Below are 26,602 nucleotides of genomic sequence, written 5' to 3'. Positions count from 1 at the left end.
TCCTTCTTCTTAAGTTGCAAGTACCCAATTGAAAAAAAAATGTCCTTCTGAGCACGATCATCAAATTACAAGTGCGTGGCAACCTTTTAAAAAAAAGTCTTACGAAAGCTAAAACTGCAAGTTAAAAGTGATTATGCAAGATGATAAAAAATAGGTAATTTTTAGTGACTTACAAATAAATGCTCCAGTATCAAATAGAGAGATACAATTACGAAATTTATTCATTTGCTTGAATGAAAGCTTTAGTATTTAGAGCATATGTTTTATAAACCAAAAGTTAATAACACGAAATTATTATTTCTGTTTAAAGCAAAAAAGCACGATTTTTACACACGTGAATAGAAATGACAAACAGCTTTTATTACCGTAATTTTAAAACGAAAGCCATTTTATCCATCTTGTAGAATGTAATGCATGGAGCAAATCAATAAATTTAAATCATAATCTAGTAATAAAATATATATTGGAGATAAATTTCTTGCATAAGTCGTACTTTTAAGGTTATATTTGAGGCTTGAATAAATACTCAAAAGCTATGTACATTGCTGTCTGTGTGTACGTAAATTAACGAGCCAATCATAACTCGATAAGTAAATATTGCATTTCTAATTTTATTGCGTAATATCAATAACATGGGTTTTTTTTATTATTTCGTGGAAAATTTTTCTACATATAAGTTTGAAGATTAGAAATGGCTTACTGTATTTTTGTTTTACTTGCAAAAGCACATTGAGTTGGTTGAACATCAAAAGAGTAAGTCAATATGTTTGTAATAAGTTAATTGCACTGGGAAACAATTTCTTTGTTGTACATATGCAAGTATTTGAGTGGTATTTCTGATTTGAAATTAGCCTTGTTTCGAAAGCTACAGATTTTTTCAAAATGATATTCTTAGCTTAGTTTATTCTTTGACTGAATATACAAGCATATAAAGAACGCGTATTGCGTTAAATACATAAATATACACTTGTCTGTTTCTTTGAAAATAACAAAGACATATGACCTTAACGTATCGCATCATAAAATGGAATGTATTATTGCCTACTTTCTACCACTCCCTACTCAGCAGATGAAGTGGAGAAGTAAAGTAATCACTTGAGTGAATTTAAAAAAATATTGGTTGCGATTATGTCATTGAATTGCTTAAAAACTGTAGCGTGTAGAGATAAACCAATTGCAGATTTGATATCACGGATGAGAAAATATCAAAGATCCGTTAAAAAATATCATGCAGAAAAAAAAGTTGTTTCCCAAGGCTATTTATTAATTTTTAAGTTTTGCGCTAAACTGATTTATGTTATAAATTGGATATTTCAAGAAAAAAAATATCGTTAATGTTTGATTCAATGTTTCCTTTTTTATCTTTTCTTTTTTGTCTTTTTTTTTATTTTTTTAAGCACCTGCAAAACTGCAGTATATCGAATATTGAACGGTTAATTCATTAAGCATTAGTGGCAAACATTTTTTCGAAAGGTTAGTTCGTTATTTTATGGTCGAAAGAATATGGTAGCATATTATTAGAATTTATCTCGCAGAAGCAAGATAGTTTTGACTACCATAACAGAGATGCCCAACTTGCTCCGAACAACGAATAAATATTTTCGAGTGATTATCTTATAATGTTTAATTCTTGGCTTAGAAAATTCGATTTACAGATTTTATACTCACCACTACTTCGAAATAATTCGAAGGCTTAGGTGATACGTCACTTTTGTTACAGTTAAGCCGTGTTTAGTTTCTTAAAAAATTGACATAATTAACCGAAAATCTAGAAATTTTAGTTTGTACTTTCCCTTATCGTTTTTTAAAATAGTTTGTTGAATCCGGAGCAGCTGGCATCTCTGACATAATTTATTTGTTTATTGGAATTGCATACATTTGCAGGCTTATGTGCTTAATTTAGCACATAAGCCTGCTTTACAAACCTTTATCAAAAAGAGGAACAGATAGCACAAAATAGAGAGAATAGTACGAAGATATATCAAGAGGAACAGCGGGATTCGAACCCGCTATCTGCACAGTTTGCACAGGGTTTGGCGAGTGATACTGTTCGGCTAGTGCGGCTCCCTACTGCTAGAATATATTAGTAATTTTAATATGAGTATTGCTTTTTAAAACTACAGTGGTAGAAAACACAAAGACATATTCACTTGGAATAAACGCTTGCTCTGCGGTGGCTACGAATTACATCCCTCGAGTGGGTCCCTTGCTGTGATGTTTTTTTAAAAAGTTTCTCGCTGGTCGCTGCCCGGAAGTTACCCCGACTTGGCGATTATGCAGTTACAAAGAAAAAAGTATCTTACTGTTTAAAGCAATAAAATCTTTCAACTCCTTAATTCACAGCAACATTTGACAGCAAGATATTGCTTCTACACACTACTATGTAAACGAAAACAGGAACGCGCCATGAGCTAGTATTTCTCAGAGAGGTAATTCTTTACCAGCAAATTCAATTCTTTATCAGAAAATCCAATTTGACAGACTCACTGTACATGGATCTCATACAATTCAACGTCAAACTGTTTTAGTCTCGCTCTCTTAAATTAGAATCTTTTTTTGAACGCAATTGTTTGGCAGCTGTGAGAGAAGCAGTTTTTGATATTTAAAGAGTTTTTGTAATTTTCTGTTCAAGCGATAAAAATGTAATAGACTACGCCACACAGAGAGGCGTAACGCACAAAAATGTTTCACTTTTCGCTGTGTGACCCCATTCTAACTCAATTTATCACTAAATAAATTTCTTAGTAACCCCTTGTCAGTGAACTTGTTAAAGTCACACTCATCAGGTAATTTAAATTGACCTTTGAGAAAATGCCAGTTATTTTTGGTGAATATCAAAAATATTTCTTAGTGAATAAAAACGTCAGGCAACTGCTTACCAAACATATTTTTCCGTTGAGAGCCACCTAATTTATACTAGTTGAAACTGAAATTGGCGTCTCAAGGTTACGAGATTTAGCCACTCTCCTCATTTCGCCCCTCTTCGTTACCACGGTTTCCCACACCTTATTACACACCACAAAAGTATATTTCAACTTCTAACTTAAATGTACTGTCTTGGAAAAAAATATTTGCCAAACATGAATCGTTCTCTTATGGAGTTGGTAATAAAATACACCAATGTTTTTCAATTAAAATTTCGACCATAATATTCAATTGGGTTCTAGCACTTCAAGAAGACCTTACATATCCACACATGTGATCTATGACGTCAGCGCCTGCTCATCTTTAGCAGCAAGATGGCGCATTACAGTTGAGCTAAGTTTCTCTACATAAGTTAGAATGTTAATTAACGATAAGTTAAATAAATACAAAGCCGTATCGCACATCGAATTTGTTGAAATATAATTCTGACTCGTCTACTTCTTTTACTTAACTTATATTTATTATTTATTGATAAATTTTTGTTTAGTATACCTGACAACTTCGATGCGTAATTAGTTTGTTTATTTTCCACATGGCTTTGTGCCTGTTTTTGTGTTATGTTTCTGATTATATATATAGTGAAGGAATAGAACTCTTTGAGAAAGAATATTTGCAAAATAATTTTTAGAATGTGTCTCTTAAGAGAATCGATACTTGATGAGCTTGGCTCACACGAAATGGATTGGAAAGAACAGTTGCTAACGTAAGCAAATGCATGCCACTTTTCCACAACCGATCGGGATCGAGATACCCAAACTACGTCACTTGAAGGTAGCCTATCATCAATTTTTTTAAAAAATAGAACGTACATTTAACATCCTAAAAAGTTTTCCTCAAAAATAAATTTGTTTCGTCGCTTCCTTGGAAACGAAGTCTTAGATACAACTTTGGTCTGTGAAAAGCTAGATTCTCCCGCTTTTCAAAGCAAAGTAAATGGCTTCCCTTAGTCATTGGTTCTCTGATAGAACACAAACATTTAAAATTTTTGCCAGCCAATACTGCAAGTGATTTCTTTCGTGAGAAATTCCCCAGTCACAAATATCTTGCTTTCAAGTTCGTTGATATTTCAACAATTTTAATGTTTTGTTCAATTGTCTTTGTTCATTTTTGTCTGAAATGATGTAGCCATGGGAAATGTCAGTATATTTCACATTGTTCGAATCTGAAACGCATATTAATCGTTTGGACACTCTTTGATAGCCAAAGTGTCTTAATAACCTCAATTTTTCTCTGGATTACAGGGTAACATTGGCTAACTAAAAGGCCTTTTTTTTTTTAACTTTTTCGTTATTGCATATCGCTTAGCTGCTGAAGTGAAGCTACCTAGCGGTACACATGTGCACATTGCAAGTTAAGATGCCTTATTTTATTTTATTTTTGCAGATAGCAAATACCTCACTTCTAAATATAACACACAGAAGAAACTTGTGGCATATTAAGTGAGCTCAATACTTTTGGTGGTATTAATCCAATATACTTTTAGTAATATTATTCCAATATAGGTGAATGGAATAGTGACAATAGGTGAACCAAATACAGTGAACTCTCACTTATGCACCGGTGTAAGGGGCCAAGAGAAGAAAGCGCATAAGTGAAAAACTTCAAAATTCTAAATCGCAACGTAAATTGCAGTGACAATATGAATAAATATATTTCTAAAGATTAAATGTTAATATTTATACTGTTTTGGTATTTAGTACTATAATTAAACAAAGAAAATATTTAACATACCTTAAGACAATTTATTTCCTTACAAAATAATCTTAATTGTATTTGTTTTTGCCGACGTATTTCAAAAACAGTTTTCTCCAGTTCATATCAATGGGATAAGGGGGAGTTTCAGAGGCAAAATTAAATTGTAAATAGTTACGAATAGTCTAAAGCTTCCAATACTGTTGTGTGATTTGGAGGAACTTTATCATTCTCGTCAGTATCATCCACCACGTTCTCATCGTTCACAAGTTTTAGTTAGATATAAATGAACACTTCTTCACAAAAAAATTTGAGTTTTATGGGAGGGGGTGAAACATCATATGATAAATTTCTAAGAAAAGTACTTGACGTCATAATATGCTGCACAATAAATTGTTCGATTACTAATATCACTAAACAGATCACCTCCTTTTATTTACTTATAATGTCCATCTGACTGCAAGTAAGTGATCGCAGTCTCTTTCATCTTTCGTATTCCAGGTGTATTTTTTTTCTCTGGAAAACAGCATGGGAGTAAAACTAACCTCTGGACAAGAGGAATGGTCATTTTCTAAAAGATGAATGGACTTTCATTGTTGTTGGTGTAACAGATAAGACACCCTATTCAAAATTCTAGAAAGAATGTCTTTCCAGAAACAGCAAAAATGAAAAGGTCACAGGGGGAAGCAAATTCAATAGGATCTAACAACATATATTTCTTTTCATCTGTAACAAGGATTGCTTATTTGCTTCATTTTTAATTAAAAACATTTTTTTTAAAAAAGAAAAAAATATTTAAATGATTAAAAAATTAAAATGTAAGCCTAAAATTTCGGCGCATAATTGAAAAATTGACTTTTAGAGTGACACATAAACGAAGGATGTTTATCATTATTTTCATATCTAATGTACTGGGACCTATAAAAATCGTCGTATAAATGAAAAAGGTGCATAAAAGAGGTGGTGCATAGGTGAGAGGTCACTGTATTAGCTACTTAAAGCAAATCGGGGAGATTATCAAACGGTACTCTGCTGACGCCGGCTGATTCAACGCCTCCTACAACTGAAAGCCTCCACACGGTTTTTTATAAGTAGTCCAATCAGACCACAGTAAAGGATATCCACTTTACGAACGAGTCATTTATTACAAAGTCTAGTTAAAATAAGAAAGTGGTAGCAAATATATGACTAAAAATTTGTTTTATTTATGAATATGATTGGTTTGCCTTATTCACTTGTTAACCACTACAGATTCAATTCTCAAATATATATGACAAATTTCTCTCAATTACTTTTATAAAAGGTTTTGGGTTCATGCGCACAACTGGTTCACTTTTTAAATAGACTGCGCGGACTACTTATAAAAGACCGTATGGAGGCTTTTTGATGTAGGAGGTGATGACTGATTACGGCGCTCGTATACTCAGGGCATTGCGTGGATGCCGGCTAGAAAAAGGCATAAGCCAGTGTATGAAAATGTCCCTCCAATTGTTATTATAGTATGCAACACAAATAGAAGTAATATGTAAAATTTACATACTATCATTTTTGGGTTAAAAAATCAAAGCAGTTTATGTACTACTTGTTCAACCACCGATTTACAAATTATTTTCACACTGATAAACTATTATTAAAAGGAAACACTTTTGCCTTCTTTCATCTGGCGGGCACTACAACTAACAGAAAGCTATGAATTTTTAGAGAGCCCTGAAAGGCCAATAACTAATAGCTTTTTGACAAAATTTCTTTCTAGAGTGACTAAAGTTACCCCGGTAGACGGCACAATTTTACTTTCTATTAACCAATGTTATTTGCTACTTTACGTTGGTGATTCTTGTTTCAGGTGAGGACCATGAAGCTTTTCTGCGTTCTTGTTGTTTTCAGCGTGATTGCTGCCTCTTTGGCTAGTTTCCCTCCGTCAGCCTGTAGACTTCAACGCAAGATGGTAACAGACGCAGGTAAGTCGGCATTTAAAAATTCGAGCGAGTTTCGAAAGCTACAAATTTTATCTATACCTTCAATTCTAAATTACTTATGCAGGTGAAAGAAAATTGGTCACAAATAGTTTCTTCCGCAGTATAGTGTCCATTTAAACAAAGATAATGACAACATTTATCTCAGACACCATCTCCATTTTTCAAGTGAATGTCTGTCAGCCCTCTTATTGATAAAGTGGTCTTTTAAAAAGGGCTATTCTAATTAGTATTATTATTTAAATTTTAAGACCCGTTGGACTCCTGATTATGGCACTATTAAGTTAGCTGAGCAGAGTCCTGAAAAAAATAAAAAATTAACAGAAAAAAAAATTGAAATTTCAACATTTAATCTTATAATTAATAAAAAAAGGAAAAATTTCTGTCAGAGAATATCTAAAAGGGATTTCTGTTCTCAGAGTATTTAATTGGAAATGTAGAGTACGGAGTCTTTAAACATCCGTTTAAAAACTTTACAACCAGTGCTTTAGTTTTTTTGGAAGACTGGTCAGTTCAGGCCGCGATGTTTGTCCAGACAGAAAATTGAAGGAGAATAGTTTACAATAAATTTTCTTCTATTTGATATTGGTAAAAGTGAAGGAAGTTTTACAAAAAACTAATAATGTAAACTGTAAAGACAAAACAGGTAATAAGAAAATATTTATTTCCTGTTCATCGAATATTATTATCGAACATAAAACAATTTGGTATGACATTTAAATAATTTAAAGCGTCCAATAAATCCATGTGCTGACTTGAGATAAGTATTAACACTAGGTTTACGCGACGCGTTGTTTTGACGCATTTCAAATTTCATAAGGAAAGTTACAAAACCCGTTTGCATTTTTATTTTATCTCTTGTAATGACTTTTATTCATTGATCGAGGTAAATATATATTGAAGTCTATTTTCTTCAAAAGCGTTGAAATATTGAAATACTCTTTGTGGTATAACTATCTCTACGGACATGCGTCAATTTGACGCGATAGTAATTTAGACAAAATTTTGAGTAAACATCCAAACATCACATCAATAATAAATAGGATTGTACCGACAATACTTCGATTCTTTATCCGATATCGTTATCTCAAATGAAACAAGCGATAAACAACTGTTGCCGATAAGCAAAGATAGAAAGAACAAACGCAGAATGTCAATTGATTTCAGATTTCGAAGGTTTCAGTTGTTTAGATCGAGTACTAAAAAATAATACACGAGAATATTTCATAAATATATATCTCATATTTTCTTCTTATAGTATATAATTACATTGCTTACTNAAAAAATGCTGGAATGAAATTTTTTACGTACCAGGTTTTTCTCTTTTCCGTCTTGCTATATAAGGGTCCTGCTATATATGCAAGATTTCCGTCTTGCTATATATGCTTTCACCCATGCTTGAGATAAGTATTAACACTAGGTTTACGCTTGCGTCGTTTTGACGCATTTCAAATTTCATAAGGAAAGTTACAAAACCCGTTTGCATTTTTATTTTATCTCTTGTAATGACTTTTATTCATTGATCGAGGTAAATATATATTGAAGTCTATTTTCTTCAAAAGCGTTGAAATATTGAAATACTCTTTGTGGTATAACTATCTCTACGGACATGCGTCAATTTGACGCGATAGTAATTTAGACAAAATTTTGAGTAAACATCCAAACATCATATCAATAATAAATAGGATTGTACCGACAATACTTCGATTCTATATCCGATATCGTTATCTCAAATGAAACAAGCGATAAACAACTGTTGCCGATAAGCAATGATAGCAGAATGTCTATTGATTTCAGATTTCGAAGGTTTCAGTTGTTTAGATCGAGTACTGAAAAATAATACACGAGAATATTTCATAAATATATATCTCATATTTTCTTCTTATAGTATATAATTACATTGCTTACTAAGTGCGGAGATGCCAACTGCTCCGGACATGCCAAAATAATTAATTAACGGTAAATAAATACTATGTAAATTTTGAAAGTTAAAAAGTGGTGAATTATATAAGTCTATGAATTATTTAGAAATAGTGGTGGATAAAAATCTACTAACTTAAATTTATTTAACCAAGAGTCACAATTGATAAACTACCACTTTAAAATATATGTTTGCTGTCAGGAGCAAGTTGGCATCTCTGTAAGTGCTGTTATATGTATTCGTTCATGAGTCAAATTGACGCGAATATTGAATCGCGACAATTGAATATATATATATATATATATATACACATTTAACCCTTTGGGGACGGGTGATTCAGAAAAGCATTCGTATAAAAACAGAATCAGGTTGTAATTAAATAAAAAACGGTAACTTAAATGTAGTCGTTACTAATTTGAAAGACTCACTTTGCAATTACTCTAATTATTGTTAGTTTACTCACATATATAATCAATGTTAATTCAAAGTATAACTAAATAGTTTTATTTTGAACAAAGTATTGGTGACTTAAATAAATCAAACAATTATAACTCCTCCCACAAATAAACTGCTAAAGAAATACTTTGATTACCAGTTTTATATTTTTATCCTGATTGATGCGGTTTTATGCTGTCACGTATTTGTGACAGTCGGCGCGAAAGGGTTAAAGTATAATGTAATATATGTCTTTAGCGTAATATAATAAGTCTATCGGAAAATTAGGAGCATGGGGCTCTTCTGGAATTGTGAGAAGTGCCTTTATAAAGAAAGTGGTTTCGAGTTTGCCTTCGGTTACCACAGAAAAAACTCCCGTACTGAATGGGAAAATCAAAGAATGTTTTTAAACGTTTTTAGTTGCCTAGCAAAGAAGAAAAATATGATAGAATTTCGTCTGAATTAGTGTATTATTTGAAATAATTTTCCTTGAACACCATTTTAGACTCCTTGAGTAAGAGCTCAAAGAAGCTGAATTTGTTTGCGAGTAGTAGCGAAATTCGCGGTTTAATATTTCAAATGAAATAACGATAAGACAGTAAAAATAAATTAAAAGTATTTTTAGAATTGAAATTGATATAAAAATCGTAATTGATATAAGGGGAAGAAAAACTAATTTAACATATAAAAAATTTATATAAATTTTAATGAGATATTTTTTTGTTGGTGGTTAGTATATTTACCACGACCTAATAGGAACTTATTGACTTTTATTTTCGTTATTTATAAACTGAATTTTACAAATGCTAGAAACTTCAAAAGGAATTATGTATTTTATAACTTTTATACGTTTTTTTAAACTTACGAATAGTTTCTTAAACTAAAAAATGTCGATTAAAAAAAGTGGTGGTGAGTATACTTACCACGGCCTTCGAAAGGGTTAAACTACTCCTACATATGTATGAAAAACTTGCCTTTACGGCGTGAAGGTAGCGGGTTCGAAACCGGCTATTACCCTAGATGTATCTATGTAATGGCCATCTCTAACTTGGACTGATTGTTTTTCTACTAGACAAGTGTTTTACAACAAATAAAAAAGAACACATTAAGTAAAAATATCACGTAAATAAAATCAGAAAATAATATGTAAAGAAAAAATAGAATGAAACATAAAACGAAATCTATAAAGCGAGTAGCGTATTCAGATGAACATACATGAACGGGAAATTTTTTAAAGAATGATTTAAAATATTTTCGGAGCAAGATTGCGAGATTACAAAATATGAAAACAGAAACGCAAATTGAGGTAAAAGCGGTACTGAAGTGAGTTTGATTTGTTAGTTACCAAAGATGGGCGGCCCGAAAATAGATGTACGCAAGGTAATATTATACTGGATAATTTAAAGAAGTTGACAATAAATAATTTTTTTATTAATTGTCATTATTATTTTTTAAAATTTATTGTTTTCTTTATTTTCTTCGTTTTTGTTTTCTTTTTATCATTTTTGTGTGTGTATATATATATATATATAAAACTGCGAGAAGTAAACACGAAAGATTTATAAAGATCAGTATTTTAAGTTTGAATTTTTTAAATGCTATTTTACTTAAATTAAATAAATTGGAGTATTAACTCTTTACAAATATTGCAAACAATTAAAAGAATAATTGATATCACAAGATAATAGTTATTTTAACTTGCATTTTATGCATAATTCGAGTTGACTAAAAATACAAAATGTGGTGCCTAAAACAAAATTCAGAACTTATTTAAACGAGGTTAAAATTAGCCATTCATTAGAGCACATTGTTTTCAGCTTACCTTTGAAAGTGAATTAAAAAAAAACGTTCGATCACAGTTCAAAATTCAGGACGCTGCCACTAAACGGCATTAACTGATTCGTCTGATTTTTGAGATTAATAATGGATAGGGGGATGTGTGAAGTGGGAATAGAATCAGATTAAAGAGGGGATGCCATGTACCAAATACTAAAGTCATAGTGGGAAACCAGTTGGTTGACCATATGATGAAATCAATAAGAAATTAAGCATAATTGAGATTGAGAACTGGATAAGAATACAATAATATTTGCAGGGATCAGAATAATATTAACCTTTATGCAGGTGCAATAAAATAGAAAATAATAGATAAAATAGATACAACTATTTACATATTTACCTGAGACTAACAAAAATATGTCAACCACAAAGGAATGGTTATATAAGCAATAGATAGTCTGGCAACAACTTTGTCTGCGACTTTGTTATAGTGATGACACAGGCATCCTGGTAATATCACACTATTACCAACTTATCGTCCCAACGGCTGCGACTTTGGGTTCAATGCATATAAAGGTTTTATTTTAAGAATAATTGAGCTGTGATGGCTCTGCCTTTCAATGAGGTTAACGATGGCTGCTTGAATTCCACTTCCGGTTTGCACCGACCACAGGACTGACGTAAAATATCCCCGGTAGACGGATCATGAGTTTGAGTCTCCTTGCCGTCGAGCTAAGTTGTACGTGGTTTTCATCTCCATATAACGCAAATGCTGTTTAGTTCCATCCAAAAGTCCTGCACCAAGGCAAATTTTATCCAATACTTGGTCCAGAAGTGCTCCTGTCTTCTGGATTAGGTTCAAAATTATAAGACACTGGAGTTGAACATTAGTAGTCACAGACCCAAAATTTTTGTCATCTCTTCAAGGACGGTTATAAGATAAAATAAGAATGATTGGAAATATTAGTCACAGCGGTAGTTCTCATTGAGTGATTAAATAAATAAATTAAAATGAATTAATTTTTTACCACTTTTTGAATTTTAGTCTACAGTGGCATGCTTGAAATAGGAAATCAGTTATCTTTAATGCAGTTAAGATGCATTTAATGCATTCATGAATCGATTTAGAAAAGTCACGTGTAATCATTCAAGTTATTACGTTAATTCGATGGGTTATAGAAACTGAAGGTTTGGCAACGTTATCTAAATTACCTTTAAAAAAAGATTTTTTTAAACAAATAATAAGACAAAATATTTCTACCACTTATTTTTTAAAAATTTTGCCAATATTATTTCTCAATTAACATAATTTTGCTATGTGAACTTTGTAATTTCCCTAAGTTAAACAGTGTAGCACCTATTCAATTTAAGTGGGAGCTATGAATAATTATAATGAGTCTCCAGTATTAACGCAGTATCACACAGCACGCTTTCTGCGAACAAGTGCTATCGTAGATCGTCAGTTTATTATTCATTACATACATAACTTTTTTATCATGTAGCTTGCGCAACTGTCTCATTATTGAGTACATAAAAGGTAAAAGCTGTGGAAAAAGAATCCTGTTTACTAGCCAACTTTTGCGCATTTGGCGTAAAATTTCATTTCTATATTTAAAGTGGTAGTAGAATGTATGCTTCCTAAATATTCCTGGCANTAGTAACGCATATTAATATATGTGCTTAATTTTTGTAAGAATAGTGGTGATCAAAATCATTTAAAAATTAAATTTATAAAAAAAAATAGTATATATTTACTACCACTTTAAATATGAAAATAAAATCTTCCGGAAAATCCAAAAGAGTTGGCAGGTATGCTTCGGTCATGCTATGCTATTTAAAAAACAAGCGAAAATAGTCAAATATTTGCAAAATTTTCTTTTTGGTTATTTAGGTTTTTTAAAAATTATTATGCCGTGTCCGCAGCAGTTGGCCTCTCTGACTGAAGTGTAGTATATCAAAATTGTCCAACAAAAGTCGGATCTGATGCTGTTATAACTGATGCATTATGGTGCACAGACGAGGCGACCCAGAATTCTATCCTATGTAGAAAAAAGTTTTCTAGATAGGAAGGGTGGTAAGTGAAAAAAAAGCATAAGTAAATAGCTTTTTTAAGATAGGTCTTTTGCATCTAAGACCAAGTTGCAATTTGGCATTAAATAAAGAGTTTAAGACCCAGGTAGCACATTTGGCTTCCTTTAAAATATTATTGTTGATGTGAGCTTTACAATTTTACGTCTTTTGTCCTCTGTATTGAAAACTAAGAGTTGGTATTTATCAGGATATAGTTTAGTTTCCCACTTAGAGCTGCGATGGCTTTAATTTTTTTTCTGAAGTGAATCAACTGCCAGCCTGCGTTTAATTGATTCCGTGATAACTGTGATGTTATTGGCATACAGAGCAGTGTTGTTTTGATTTTCATTATTGATGGGGAAATCAGCAGTAAATAAAGAGTCTAAGTATAATAAGGGTCTAAGAATATTACCTCGACGCACGCTCTTTTAAGGATTCTGTATGAAGAGAAAGTATTATTGATTTTGGTTCCAAATTATCGTTTAGTGAGATACAAGTTTAAGATAACGAGGACATTATTAGAAATGCAAATAAGATGTAATTGATTATATTTATAAGTCCCCTTATACCACACTCCATCGAACGCCTTAGTGACGTCGAGCATGAGTATAAGGACAGTTTCGTATGTGTATTTGGCTTACTGATATATTCCAGTATGTTGATAGTTTGTATTATAGCTGAGAGGCTCTTTCAAATGCCGTATTGTTGTTGGGGAATGTTTTGTAGATAATCATCAGGTCGGTGTTGAATGATTATTCTTTAGACAATTTTTTTTAAATCTCTGGAAGTAGGTTAATGACGCGTTAGTTCTCAGAAGATGAAATATCTTTGCGAAGCTTAGAAAAAATTATAATATTTGATTTACCCCCTTCCCACTACTCCTTAGGAAGTTATTTATCTTCAACACAAGAATAGAAGATGTTTGTGAGAAGGCTGTTTTTTTATTTCGTTTTTTAAACTTTAATCATTAGATCTTAAAGGAGATATTAATAACATAAAATATAACTTAAAAAAAAAACTTTTTTATTATCTACCATTTTGATACATAAAATATCTTTTTCGAAAATGTGACATTGTCATACTGATAAAAATTAGCATTTACTCGATGTATTTGGTGTCATTTTTAGTGGTGAGTACAATGAATTAATTATTATAGTGAACAAACAATTTTTTCCGTGATTCTTTTATCAATAGCAACATTTTGCGAACTAATCAAGTTTAAAAAACAAACTTGAGAATCTCTTTTATTAAAATTCTGAATTTTAATCAACACTTTTTTGTAATTTTAGTCACCCGTAGCAAACATGGATATGCATACTATTTAAATAAGATTCAAATTTTGAAATAAATAATGATTATTAAAACAGCTTCATATTTAGCATTTATTGCATAAAGTGTTTAGTTTTAACTTTATCTCGTTTGTATATTGTTTTTGTTGCAAAAATACAAGAACTCTGAATAACATATAAACTACTGATCGGAATTAAACTTCAAAACCGATCTTATTGATTCAATGGTCAAAACGTAAATTTGCATTAATTAATTGAACTAATTGATTAGTGCAGCAGACAATATTTTAAGAAAAATAATAAGTCATATAACTGCACATTTTTTATTAAGTTTCTTTACCGTCAAATTAGAATTCAGTCCAATTCCCATGAGAGCGTTCAAAAGTTTAGTTCTCTTAATTTTATTTTTTGCGTGTTTCGCAATTAAATTCATTTACCCAAAGTATATTCTATGCGAAAAGTAGCGTTAAATAATTATTTAAAATGTATTACTAATTTTGTGAAAACGTTTAAAAAATTTTGAATTTTAAGGGATATGAATTATTAAATTATTTTAAAAATGCAATTTTAAATAAATACTGCCTCCTTTTACGGGGCAAATGTTGAGATAGAAATGAGGTAATTCAAATTTTAAAAACTACCGTTTCGGAAAATAAAAAAAATTTAAGATTAATTTTGCTCTCTTGAAAAATTTATTATGTCAATCCTTCCTTTGAAGAATTTAATAAAGGTATCTGACAGCAATACATTTGGCTGCCGGATAAAAAAAGGAAAGTATTTCTGAAAATTGTCTATTTCACTGAAATGGTTAGAAAAAGTTAATCAATTTTTTAAAAATTTTGTATAAAGTTTGATAGTAATTAACAATAAAAAGGACTTCTAATAAGAGGCTTCTAAAAGGACTAATAATAAAAATAAATTTTGAATAATTTTTAAAAATTATTTTACTTTTAGTGTAAAAAACATATAAATGAATTATGAAAGCTTATATTATTATATTAATTTTAAAAGCTTATATTATTGTATTAATTGTAAAAGCTTAAATTATTATATTAATTATAAGAGCTTACATTATTTTTATCGAAAATTTAACGTAACAATACTTTTCGCTCTTTTTGAGAGGCGAAGTCTTCCATCACATCATCAAAATCAAATTCCTCTAAGACATCATATTCAATGCTCATAATTGACTAATGACTCAATCTTTCTTGAGTCATACTATTTCTTAACTCATTTTTTATTAATTTCAGTCTGGAGACTGAACGTTCGCTACTACAATTATTTATCATGACTGATAAAATTTTTTAAAATGAAATCTCAATGTTTGGAAATTTATCTTCGTGATTATTGTTTTTCACTATTTAATAAATGCCATTTATGCCTAATTGTCCAACTTATTCTCCTGGGACAAATAATACTTGAATTGCTTGAATTTATTCATTTTTTAATTTTTTTTTAAAATTTAATAAAATAAGTCATTTGGATATTTGACATTCTTGATTTTGTTGAAAATTTCCAGATATGTTCTTTACGTAAAACTTTTAGACACGTGTGTTTTTCCCCCCCTTCAATCTTGCGAAAAAAATATTTTTTTTAAAAAATTTGAAGTGTCAAAATAGCAACATTGACTATGATATAAAATTGACTAAATAAACTATATTATTTACTCAATTAAAAATTTATTTAAGTAAATTTTTTAAAATTTCAAAATGTATGTACGAAAAACAAGTTATTTCTTAAAAATAATTTCGTAAAGTTAAAAATATGCAAAAATGATATTAATCTTAAAATTATGCATACAAAAAAAATTATAATTTATTTTAAGATTCTGACTGAAAGAGAAAAAAAGAAATCCCTGGGCAAAGAAGAAATCGGGAGCCATCATCGATTTTATAGTTACTGCATTCAGCGTCAATTTCTCTTCTAATAATTAATTTTCCGGATGTCTTAAAATGAAAATTCTCTCCTATTGTTCCAATTGTTCATGTTCCAATTGTTATCTTAAATATGCTAAATAATTTGTGCTGACGATATTTTAAATTAGAAATTTTACTATATTAAATTAAGAAAAACCTCAAGCACAAAAATATACTTCCTCTGAATAAACATTTTTAGTGCTAACGAATTTGGATTTTTAATCCTTAAAATATCACAATATACTAGTACTATCACAATGTTGAAGTGATCGCCATGTCGAAAACATTGTTCCAATTGTTTAGTCAAAGTTCCAATGCTTTTAGTTTCATTTTCCCTTTCATTTTTCGGTGTATCTGGAACTGTTTAGGTGGATAAAAAATTCGAATAATTGTAAAACTCTTTCTCCAAAAATTTCATGCAAAAAATATACTATCATAGATAAGTCATTATTATTTAATTTGTGATGGGAAAAGTTTTGTTCTGTAGAGTATAGAAATTTTTATGTCATTTTAAATGATGCAATTTCAAGTAACAAAATTTGAACAAAAGCGACTGAACTGTTACTGGGGACACAAATTTCAAAGATATCGGATTTTGGAAATATCGTATTCCCAAAACTATTTTGCCGATTTTGCGTAAATGTTTTTGTTTTTTTCATTTAATAATATAGTTTAAAATAGGATGAAGACTTGCATACTTTACTCTTCTATACATTTGCGACTATTATTAATTAAAATTAAGTAATTATATTTATTCTTACAAAGTTATATTTTCTATTAAATTTTCTTCGTATAAACGAGTCTTATAACTGTGTGCACAATTTTTTTCTTCTTCAACTTCAAAGTAATCAACATATTAGTTTCAAACCATTAAAATTGAAACTTAACACTTTGAATGCCACGCTAATTTTACATGGCTAGCTCGTCAGGTCACGCGGTAAATAATTGCAAAATAAATTTGCAAATATAGACAGATTTTGCTAGTTTATAAAAGGTTTAGCATGACTTATCTGAAAAAAGTGGTGAATTATATATGCCTGCGAATTTTTTAAAAATAGTGGTTTTTGAATAAATTTTCTGCAATTTCATAAAAGAGTGTACATTTTATAGTTCTATATCATGTTATACGCTGTTAGCCAGCTGTTTTTCGCGGCCTATGTGAAAGGTCAGTGTCAGCAAGCGGTGGCAGACGCAGCTTAAATGTAATTTCAGTGTCAGCCACCGGTGGTTGTTGCGGCCTAAATGGAAAGTTCAGTGCCAGCCACCGATGACTGACACGGCGCTCAACGTGTTAATGAAATTCCAATTACTAAAATCAAAATTGTGTAGGGAGATTCGCTTTGCTTTCATTTTACAAACATAAAAACTATATGAAGTGTATAATATAATTTAGGTTTAGAGTTTTAATTCACAGGAAGTAATGCCTATAAAATTGTTTATTATGGATATGTTATAAATTAAAAACTTAAGTTAGTTAATTCTCTAGTGTTTATTTAATAATTTTAAGTGAATGAGCAGCAAGGAATGTTTTTGCTTGGACTCGGAAATTAGCTCATATAAACCTTAAACGATTTTTTTCCACTTCAAATAATAGTTTCATAGTTTGAAAAATGACAAATTTTGGATTCTCCTAAGATTATTTGTGCACTTTATTAGTTTTTAAGTACAACTCTGCAACTACTTGTGCACTCTCAATTATTATAAACTTGTTTACGAGAAAATTGATGTTACGCACATAAAAAATTTATAAACGTGAATTATTTCTCAAATTTAAAAGGGAAAACTATAAGACAGATATATTTAAAAATAACATTATTATAATACAACTAATTTTACGATATTAAACGGGCAATCGAGACTTTGCATTGGCTCCTCGCCCCCCCCCCCNCCCCCCCCCCCCCAGTAAAAAAAAAATTGGCACGCAACTGCTTGAAATAGTTAAACCCCGTAACCATAGTAACCCCCACTACTTCAGACGATTGGCTAGGGTAGTTCTTTACATGGATAAAGTATAGAAAGCAGTTACTAAACGAATAAAAAAAGGAAACAAATTATTAAACAATTAAACAAGTTAAAAAAAAAGTTTTTGAAAAAGGAAAAGCGTTATTAACTTCTCCTCATTTTGGTCGATCGTAATTTCTAATAGTTAAAAATAACACCATTTCTAAAAGCTTTAAACCTGATCTAACAAATTGAAACTACACTTTTGGCCTTTTTAACTGTCCAAAATATTTGCAGTTAAAAGAAAGATACATTATATAGAATTAGTACAGAAATGGTTCAACATTTTGTCCCGTATCCGTATATGATATCTTCAATTAAACTTTTGATTTTAAAAAAATATTTTGTTTTTATTTTTTATTAATATACTTGAAGAAATTCTTATATATTTTGTTTCTTCCAAGAATTTAACATATTTCTGAGTAAGAATTCTTTTTATTTGAACAATTTGAGTTGATATTGTTTAAAAAGCAAAACCCAATTAATGTGAAAATTGTTTACATTTTCAATATTTTTTGATCAGGTAATGAAGTAATTAGGAAATATTTTAAAAACGTGGCTTTAAATTTTATCGATTTCGGTAAGTATTATTTGTTTTCTTATAAATATGACATGCAATAACGTGCTGCTGACAAGCGAAAAATTCAAATCATTATTAAATAATGCATTCACATATATTAATTATACTATATTTTGAGTTAACAATTTTTTTAATTTCTTATTTTTATAGTGACAAATATGCTGCGTTTGCAAGACTAGACATTTATGCAAAATTCTAGACAGTAATTATAACTAATAGAAGCATAATGACTTCGAGTTGACAGGTTTCATATATAAATTCACATTTTTCTGCAATGAATTAATAGTTTTTCCTACTAGCACGAAAGTAGTAAAAACATTTTGCGAGTATTGGAAAGTATTTTTTATCGAAGAATTGTTTATAAACTCACCGTAAGTAATTTTTTCCTAAACTTTTAATTGCCATGTTTAATGTTTAAGACAGTGCTTCAACATTTCAGCTTTCACCAAAATTTTTGTTTTCCAGATTTGATGCACTTAAGTAAAAAAGAAATTGAGTTCTATTGTTTCGAATGACACTTGAATAAGTCAAACTCGCCAGTCAGTGGCCTTTTCGTGAATTAATTCAGGAAGCGTTAAGTAAGCGAATTAAGTATAAAAATAAAGAATACTTTTAGCACAGAAACCCACCGAGAGATGGCAGCACCACTCATCCGTGAGGCCATTTACTCTATTCAGACCATGAAACGTATAAAATACTTAAGTTCACGGCTAAAGAATTACGTGATTTTTAATATATCTTTTAATTTTGTTCTATCTAAGTTGTGTGGTTGGCGAAATTTCTTTTATTCTTATTTAAACAGCTGTAAACTTTTTATGCTTTTGGAAAAATTTCTTTCAGTGCAAGATAAGTTTTTGATTTAATGTATGATTTTTATGAAATTTTTCTAAAAAATATTTTCCACACCACTGCATGAAAGTCACTTAAAAAATAATATGAAACACCTCTTTTTTCCATCTGTTCCGTAGAGAAGCTATTGAAATGTAGGCAAAATTATCAAAAATTCTAAAAGATTTAGTTTTTAAATGTTAAATTCAATTGTACAGTTTTAATCTAGAAAAATAAGTTCAATTTTAATAAAATAAAATAAAATTAATAAAATAAATTAATAAAATTAAAATAATTTAATAAAATTAAAGTAAATGATTAAAGCTAAATTAAAATTAAATTAATTAAGTTAAATTTCGATTGTAAAATTGCTTGCAAGGAAAATTATTTTTTAAATGTACAAAAACTCTGTAGTTTTTAGAGGCTTGTGCAGTTATTTGCTAGTTGATGTTTAATATATTGGTTTAAATTATGTATCTGTAGTTAGTGGTTGTTATATTTTTTAATTCTAACTTATTTAAACATTAACAAATTATCTTTGCTAACACTAGAAATGATATTTTCTAAAAGTAAGCAGATTCTGTTGCATTTGAAGAGAATGATTTTAACAGGGATGCCACTGCTGTACATAATTGTTACCATTGTTTCTAAGATTCTTAAATCTATAAGCAGGCATACCAACTGCTCCGCTTTCTGCAAAAGTTATAAATTGGTAGCGAATTAAATAGTAAAACTTGTAGATTAACGATAATTGCGCATATTCTTTAAAAGATACTTTGAATGTTTGATATGCAGTGGTGGAAGAATGACTTAAAATGAAACAAATTACTTAAATTTCGTTACAATTAGAAAATATTTTTTTGCGAAACGGCGTAAGTTGGCTTTTCTGTGTAAGTTGAAGGTTCAAATAATAGAGTTTGGGGATAGAAGAAAAGCCTAATAAATGGCATTTAAAGCTTTTAAATTTTTTTCAAACATTAAAATTTGATATTTTTACAATTAAAATCGTTGACAAAATGTTTAATTCATGGTTGACTTACTTAACCACATAACTGTCTCATTTTCCTGTCATATTGTGACAAAAAGTAATCCAAGTTTTAAATTTTTTTTTTATTCAATTCGATCATATGAAAGTAAATCAGTCATCAAAACTGTTTTAAGCTTTTCATTTATTAATTTTATATACCTTTTATTTGTAGGCATTTTCACTTAAAGTTGGCTTTTTTTCTAAAGATGGCATGGAGCTAAAAAAACAACCTTGTAGGGGTAAACTAGAAAAAAAATGTTTTTTTCAATACTAACATACTATTTTATACTATTTTAAAATATTGATACATCAGAATTGCATTCTAGCATGAACGACTTATTGTCCCCGATCAATCTTCTTAATTTATTTTTTTTTTCTCTCATGACAAAATTACGAAAAAATATTATTCGCAATGGACAAATTCGTAATTCAATGAACATGTGAAAACAAAGTTTCTCAAATTCCGAAATTCCCCGCCTAAAGGAAAAGCGGTAAAACTTATCATTGAAGTAGTTTTCACTAGAGTGCCTAGAGTAAAAGAGTGTGGACAAGGGAGAAACGATTCCTGATTGGTGGAAAGAAAAACTTTACAGCCGGAGGCGAGAGTGGAAAATTCGCCATTGGAATTACACGGAGTGAAAATTATCTGACTCAAGAAATTTATGCCCTGCATTAATAAAGGCATGTAATAAGTTCATTACTTACATTTTTTCAATAAGAAACTTCACGGTTACAGTAAATGTAAAAATTATGGCTGAAAATTTGAATATTTGAATTTATCCTTATTATTACTTACATGCGTGCATACAAAGTTTTGTTTATCTCATTATAAAGAGAACAAGGTGATGAAATAACTAACGGTTACATAAGAATAAATGTATTTACTTTAAATAAACATAATTTCTGTCTAAATTACTTATAAATTTTAAGATTTGAGCATCTTTTTTATCAAAACTTCAGAAGTGCAGAGTTTGGCGATATTACTTTGAAATGTTGGTGCGTTACAATGTTCGCCAAGTAGCATTTGCTTACTTTTCGTTACCAACTTGATTAAATACTAGTTTGTTTTAAATTTCAACTAATTATCGAAATTTTTGTTTACAATTTGTTGAAATAAGCAATACCTTTTTAGGAGAATATGCGATAATTTTTTCCTGAAAAAGTAATAAATAATAATAAATTATGTTATTTATTTTATTGATTATTACTTCTGAAATGAATAACATAATCGTTATTAATTTTTATATTTTATTTAAGGTATTTATTTAGAGCTGAAGTCTTTTTCATAAGTCCTTTTTTTTTCATTGACGTTAATTTTTAACAATGTGAGATGCTAATTTTTCTTTCAATGTTTCTTAAAAAATCTGATATCATGTGTTTTCCAATCTTAAAGCTTATATTATTGATATTTTAGTATATACTCTTAGAATAACAGAACCTTCAGAATAACACCAAATGAGCGAGTGGCGCCAATTTCGGTGTATCANATGAACATATGAAAACAAAGTTTCTCAAATTCCAAAATTCCCCGTCTAAAGGAAAAGCGGTAAAACTTATCATTGAAGTAGTTTTCACCACTCTACTTTAGTATATACTCTTTGAATAACAGAACCTTCAGAATAACACCAAATGAGCGAGTGGCGCCAATTTCGGTGTATCATCTGGCAACCCCCTTGGACAAAAATATGACGGCAGCGCATGCTCTCTTGAATATTGTCATTACTCTTTTTAATACAGGCACTCTAGTTTTCACAATTGAATCCCATTTGGGTAACTAAGAAGCCTCTTTTGCCAGGCAAAATCACCAGCCGAATTCTGTTCGAAACGAGATAGCGGGTTCGAATCCAGTTGTTGCCCAGTATATATTTTGGTGCTGTATTTCTCTGTCTCTGTGCTATCTGGCCTTCTACTTGACAAAGGTTTATTCGTCCTAATTGAGCACACAAGTCTGTAAATAAATGTTGTCTCAATAAACAATAATGGATTACTAAAGACGTCCATTAGAAACTCTGTCAAGTAAGAAATGTGATGAAGTCTGGCAAAATAGTGTTTTGGTGTAAGAAAAAGCTTTATTGGCGTATGAACAAATCAAAAAGCCCCCTTTCGCAGCACCAGAACTGTGTTTGAGCAACGCCTCCAACACTATGAATATTAAGAGCCATTTAATACACAATCTAGTAAAAATAAGAAAGTGGTAGCAATTATATCTTAAATTTTTTTTAAAAATTTATTAATATGATAGGTTTGTCTTATTCACTTGTCAACTACTACAGATTCAATTCTCAAATATATATGATAAATCTTTTTCAAGTACTTTTAAAATAGAAAATGGATTCATGAACACAATTAGTCCACTTTTCAATGAGTATGAGCAGACTGCTTATAAAATACCGTGTGGAGGCTTTCTGATGTAGGAGCTGATTGTTCGGGCACGGCAATAAATTGGTTAACTGACATTTTTTTTAAAGAAATTTAAAGGCTTCAAATTTCCCTTCATCTAAGAATGAACGATGCTGAAGAATTAAAATGTTAATTTTAAACATTGAAATGATATTTTTTAAAATTATTTGAACTTGCTTAGTAACTTCTGTTTATCTTTTTCAGCCAATCAAAAATGAAGGTTTTCTACGTTTTACTTGTTCTCAGCTTGATTGCAGTTACTTTCGCTGCAGTAGATTGTAGAAAGGCTAGAGAGGGGGCCGAAAAACTTAGTAAGGACTTTTTTTCATCTTAAAACATACTTAAGCAACAATAGAAATGGCAAATAAAACATACAATAGAAATGGCGTTTTTTTTTAAAGAAAGTATATTTCTATTAACAATATATCGAGCATATCCTGGAAAGAAAAAGAAATTATAAAATATTGCATTAGTACTTAGTATCGCGCTTTCCAAATTTTCAAATCAAAATAAAGTAATGAAGTCCTTCAATGAAGAAAATTTCCGTAATAACTATTTTCATCGTTTATTACAGCAGTTTTCATCTCGAAGTAAGCAATGATTAGATTTAATTTGTTCTGAGTATCTGGACCAGTGGTTCCCGAACTTTTTGTCTCGTAGACCCCTCGCCATGTTTTTCGGTTTTAGGTCGACCCCCTGCTTACCTGATATTACATTTTTGTAAATTCATCAATTTCAAATGTATTTTTAACAGCTGGTATAGTGTTACTCACTGTGAAAGATTTTAATTTCTAACTGTAGTGGGAAAAACTTAAGAAGAAAACAGATGTTAATTTTAGACATCTGTAATTAAATTCATGATAAAACAAACCAAATTAAAATTTAGTACCTGTCATAGTAACTAAATTTAGTAACTAAGCAATAAATAAATGTTTTTAGTGACAGTATAAAAGGCAATTGTTTGTCCGACAATAATGGAATGAAGCCAAGTTTCAAATAATCAGCACTGTGCAGTCTACATTTCTTTTTAGATTCGGACATGGCATTAGTTAACTGTAGATAAAATTAATCTATTTAAATAAGACATTTAGTCCAGTGTGTAATTTTGCATGATTTGAATGTTAAACTACTAATATCTCAAATCATTATCGTCTTAATTTATCTATCTTTCCTAACCACGAGTACGAACCTAAAATTTTATAAAAAATAATGTAAATACTTTTTCCGAGCAATCTCAAACAAAATGACACTGATTCACTGTAACTTCAAGGATGCCAACTGCTCCGCTCTCTGGAAAAGTTTCAATAAAATGGTTGCGAATTAAATAGTATAACTTGTAAAATAAGCATAGTTACTCATACTTTAAGAAGCAGTAACCAAATAATTCATGCTTTTAAGTTGAATGTAATATGATTCTTATAATTTTCGATAGTCAGTGGCGGAAAAATTAATTTAAATTAAAAATAATAAACTAAAAATAACTTAAACTTCGTTACCGCCAGAAAATGCTAATCTGTAAAGCGGAGCAATTTGGTATCTCTGTAACTTGTATGTGACTAAATATCAGTTCATATTTTTAAAAATATTTTGTTAACACTTTCCATTTCAAGACTCGGGATACAAATAAGCGTATTTGTCTCTCACATTCATATTTATAGACTGGCGAATTGAGCAAGTCAGTGAAAGTTCACGAATCTTTGAGACAAGAATTTTTACTGCGCGCATACATGTAACATGATGATACTGGTGTATCATTATGCGCAAGTTCTTACAAGTTCAAATTGTATTGCGACCACAAAGCGAATGCCTACCATTTACACAATTTTCTGAACCATACGATTTAATTTCATTAATATGTAAATGGAATAAAATAGTGCACTATAAAACCCCTACTCCGCTACTAATATTATAATAGCGAAAATAAGTTTATATATAAAACCATAGTGTATTGTCGGTCTGTTTATGTCGTTTTCACGTAAAAACTAAGCAACATATCTTCGTGATTTTGTGTGCTGATAAAGTTGGAGGTTTAGCTAGCTAAGAAATTGACACAAACCAGGCTAAAATTTACCGCTGAAAAACAATTTTTGTTACAAAATAAAACCTTACATACAGAGAAAATGAAAACGTACGCGGGTTGAGTTGCAAGCCACTGCTACTTTATAATAATTCTTCATATATCAAAAAATATTCCTAATAACTTAAATTTTAATAAATTTTTTACAGCTACTTTTATAAATTATGTAGAATATATATAGATATATGTTTTTATATTATAAGGTAAGTATAATGTAAGTAAATAGGTACTATCAGTGTATGTTGATTATTCCATTCAGGAAATGCCAAAATTAAAGTTACGACCTGCTTATATGAGATCCGCCCTGCTTATAATCCATTTAATAAGTCATTATTGCAGAAAAACTGCCGTAAAAATACAATTCCTTAATTCCATCTTTATGTCTACGTTTAAAAAAAAAATCTATTATTATCTGAATACAGCCATTACATTCAGATTCATTCTTTCAGAACTAAGTTCGACTTATTTTATGGCAAATCTCCATTACAATGGATGCATTTATTCTTTCTTATATGTCGTGTACTCATAAAATTTTGGTATCATAGATAGGAATTAATGCCGAAACCCGACTTGATTGGTTAAAAGCTTTTTGATCTTTGCATTTGTTTCTGATCACATTAGAAATGTCTGCTTTGAGGGAGAAAATTGGTAACTAAAACGAAGAGATTACACGAAATAAATAAATTTGCGAAATAGATTTATTACGCTTATTATGCTTGCATAAGATTATTTGTGAAATTATATTGTTTGCTTGATACGTGACCTTAAAAATATAAATAAATACAGAAAGATTTAAATATTAAAAATTAAATTTTATATGTTTCTGGAAGGCTCTGTCATACAATTCAGAGATGAGTCAGTGCTATTTTTTTATATCAGTTACAAACTGATAATGATACAACGAAGTCTCATTTATAAAAAACTGATAATTTAAGTATCAAATGCATGTTGATTTTAATCAACGATCTTCAATAAAAGTGGGGGAAAAATATTATTAAGTAAAATTTAATTTACTTCTATTCGAGCTAAAAGCCTATATCGGATTTATAAGCTTATTTTTAATTACAATTCATTCAAATTGCTGACTTAAAATATTTCAAGTTGTAAAATAAATGTTGATTTAAATTGAATGCAAATTTGCAATTATTTTGTTAAAAATTCATTATCAGTACTTTTAATGAAGTTTTTAAAGTATACTAAATTTACGGAAATAACAGTCACAAGTTCAGAACTAGTAAGAACTGAAAAATGAACTAAATGTATTACTTAAGACATTTTAAGTTTATTTATTTATTGATAGTTTAATAAGCTGGCAAATAATTGAAATTATTTCAGCTTTTAAGCACGAGAAAGTAGTGGGTGCCCTGATACAGGACCCATTTTTAAATTCGCGATCGTAACACTCGAGTACGCCGTCTAGCGGGAGCCTGTAAATATCAGACATTAATTTATCACGTTTTCATTTAGTTCCATCAAAGTCATTGACAGAATCAGACGCCATTTTTAGCAGCAAATAAGAAACAAAATTTCCCTAAGGAAAAGGCCGAAGAACTTGAAAAAAATCTCCAGAATATTAGTAAATCTTTCAGGAACAGAACACGCCAAACATTTGAAGAAAAATTCCTCAATAATTTTTAATTTCTATTATCAACAAACTTGCAACTGATGACTTCCGATTTCGGATACTGT

At 30.0% G+C, this 26,602-nt stretch overlaps 1 long non-coding RNA gene and 1 other non-coding gene across 2 annotated transcripts in view; both read left to right on the top strand.

Moving 5' to 3' along the window:
• The first annotated feature begins 604 nt into the window (after positions 1-604).
• LOC107437093 (uncharacterized) overlaps positions 605-26,602 on the top strand; it is an 83,316-nt gene continuing 57,318 nt past the window's right edge. The window contains exons 1-2 of the transcript XR_006225289.2: positions 605-753; positions 6,461-6,575. This is a non-coding gene — a transcript (uncharacterized protein). The remainder of the gene's footprint in view (positions 754-6,460; positions 6,576-26,602) is intronic.
• The window catches only part of LOC139425747 (uncharacterized), a 50,101-nt gene continuing 42,316 nt past the window's right edge, over positions 18,818-26,602 (top strand). The window contains exons 1-2 of the long non-coding RNA XR_011636897.1: positions 18,818-18,952; positions 23,041-23,147. This is a non-coding gene — a long non-coding RNA (uncharacterized lncRNA). The remainder of the gene's footprint in view (positions 18,953-23,040; positions 23,148-26,602) is intronic.

Source organism: Parasteatoda tepidariorum, chromosome 6 (genome assembly GCF_043381705.1).
Source record: "Parasteatoda tepidariorum isolate YZ-2023 chromosome 6, CAS_Ptep_4.0, whole genome shotgun sequence".
Taxonomy (NCBI): Eukaryota; Metazoa; Arthropoda; class Arachnida; order Araneae; family Theridiidae; genus Parasteatoda; species Parasteatoda tepidariorum.
Note: the sequence above shows the minus strand (reverse complement) of the source record. Positions and strands in the feature narration are given on the sequence as shown.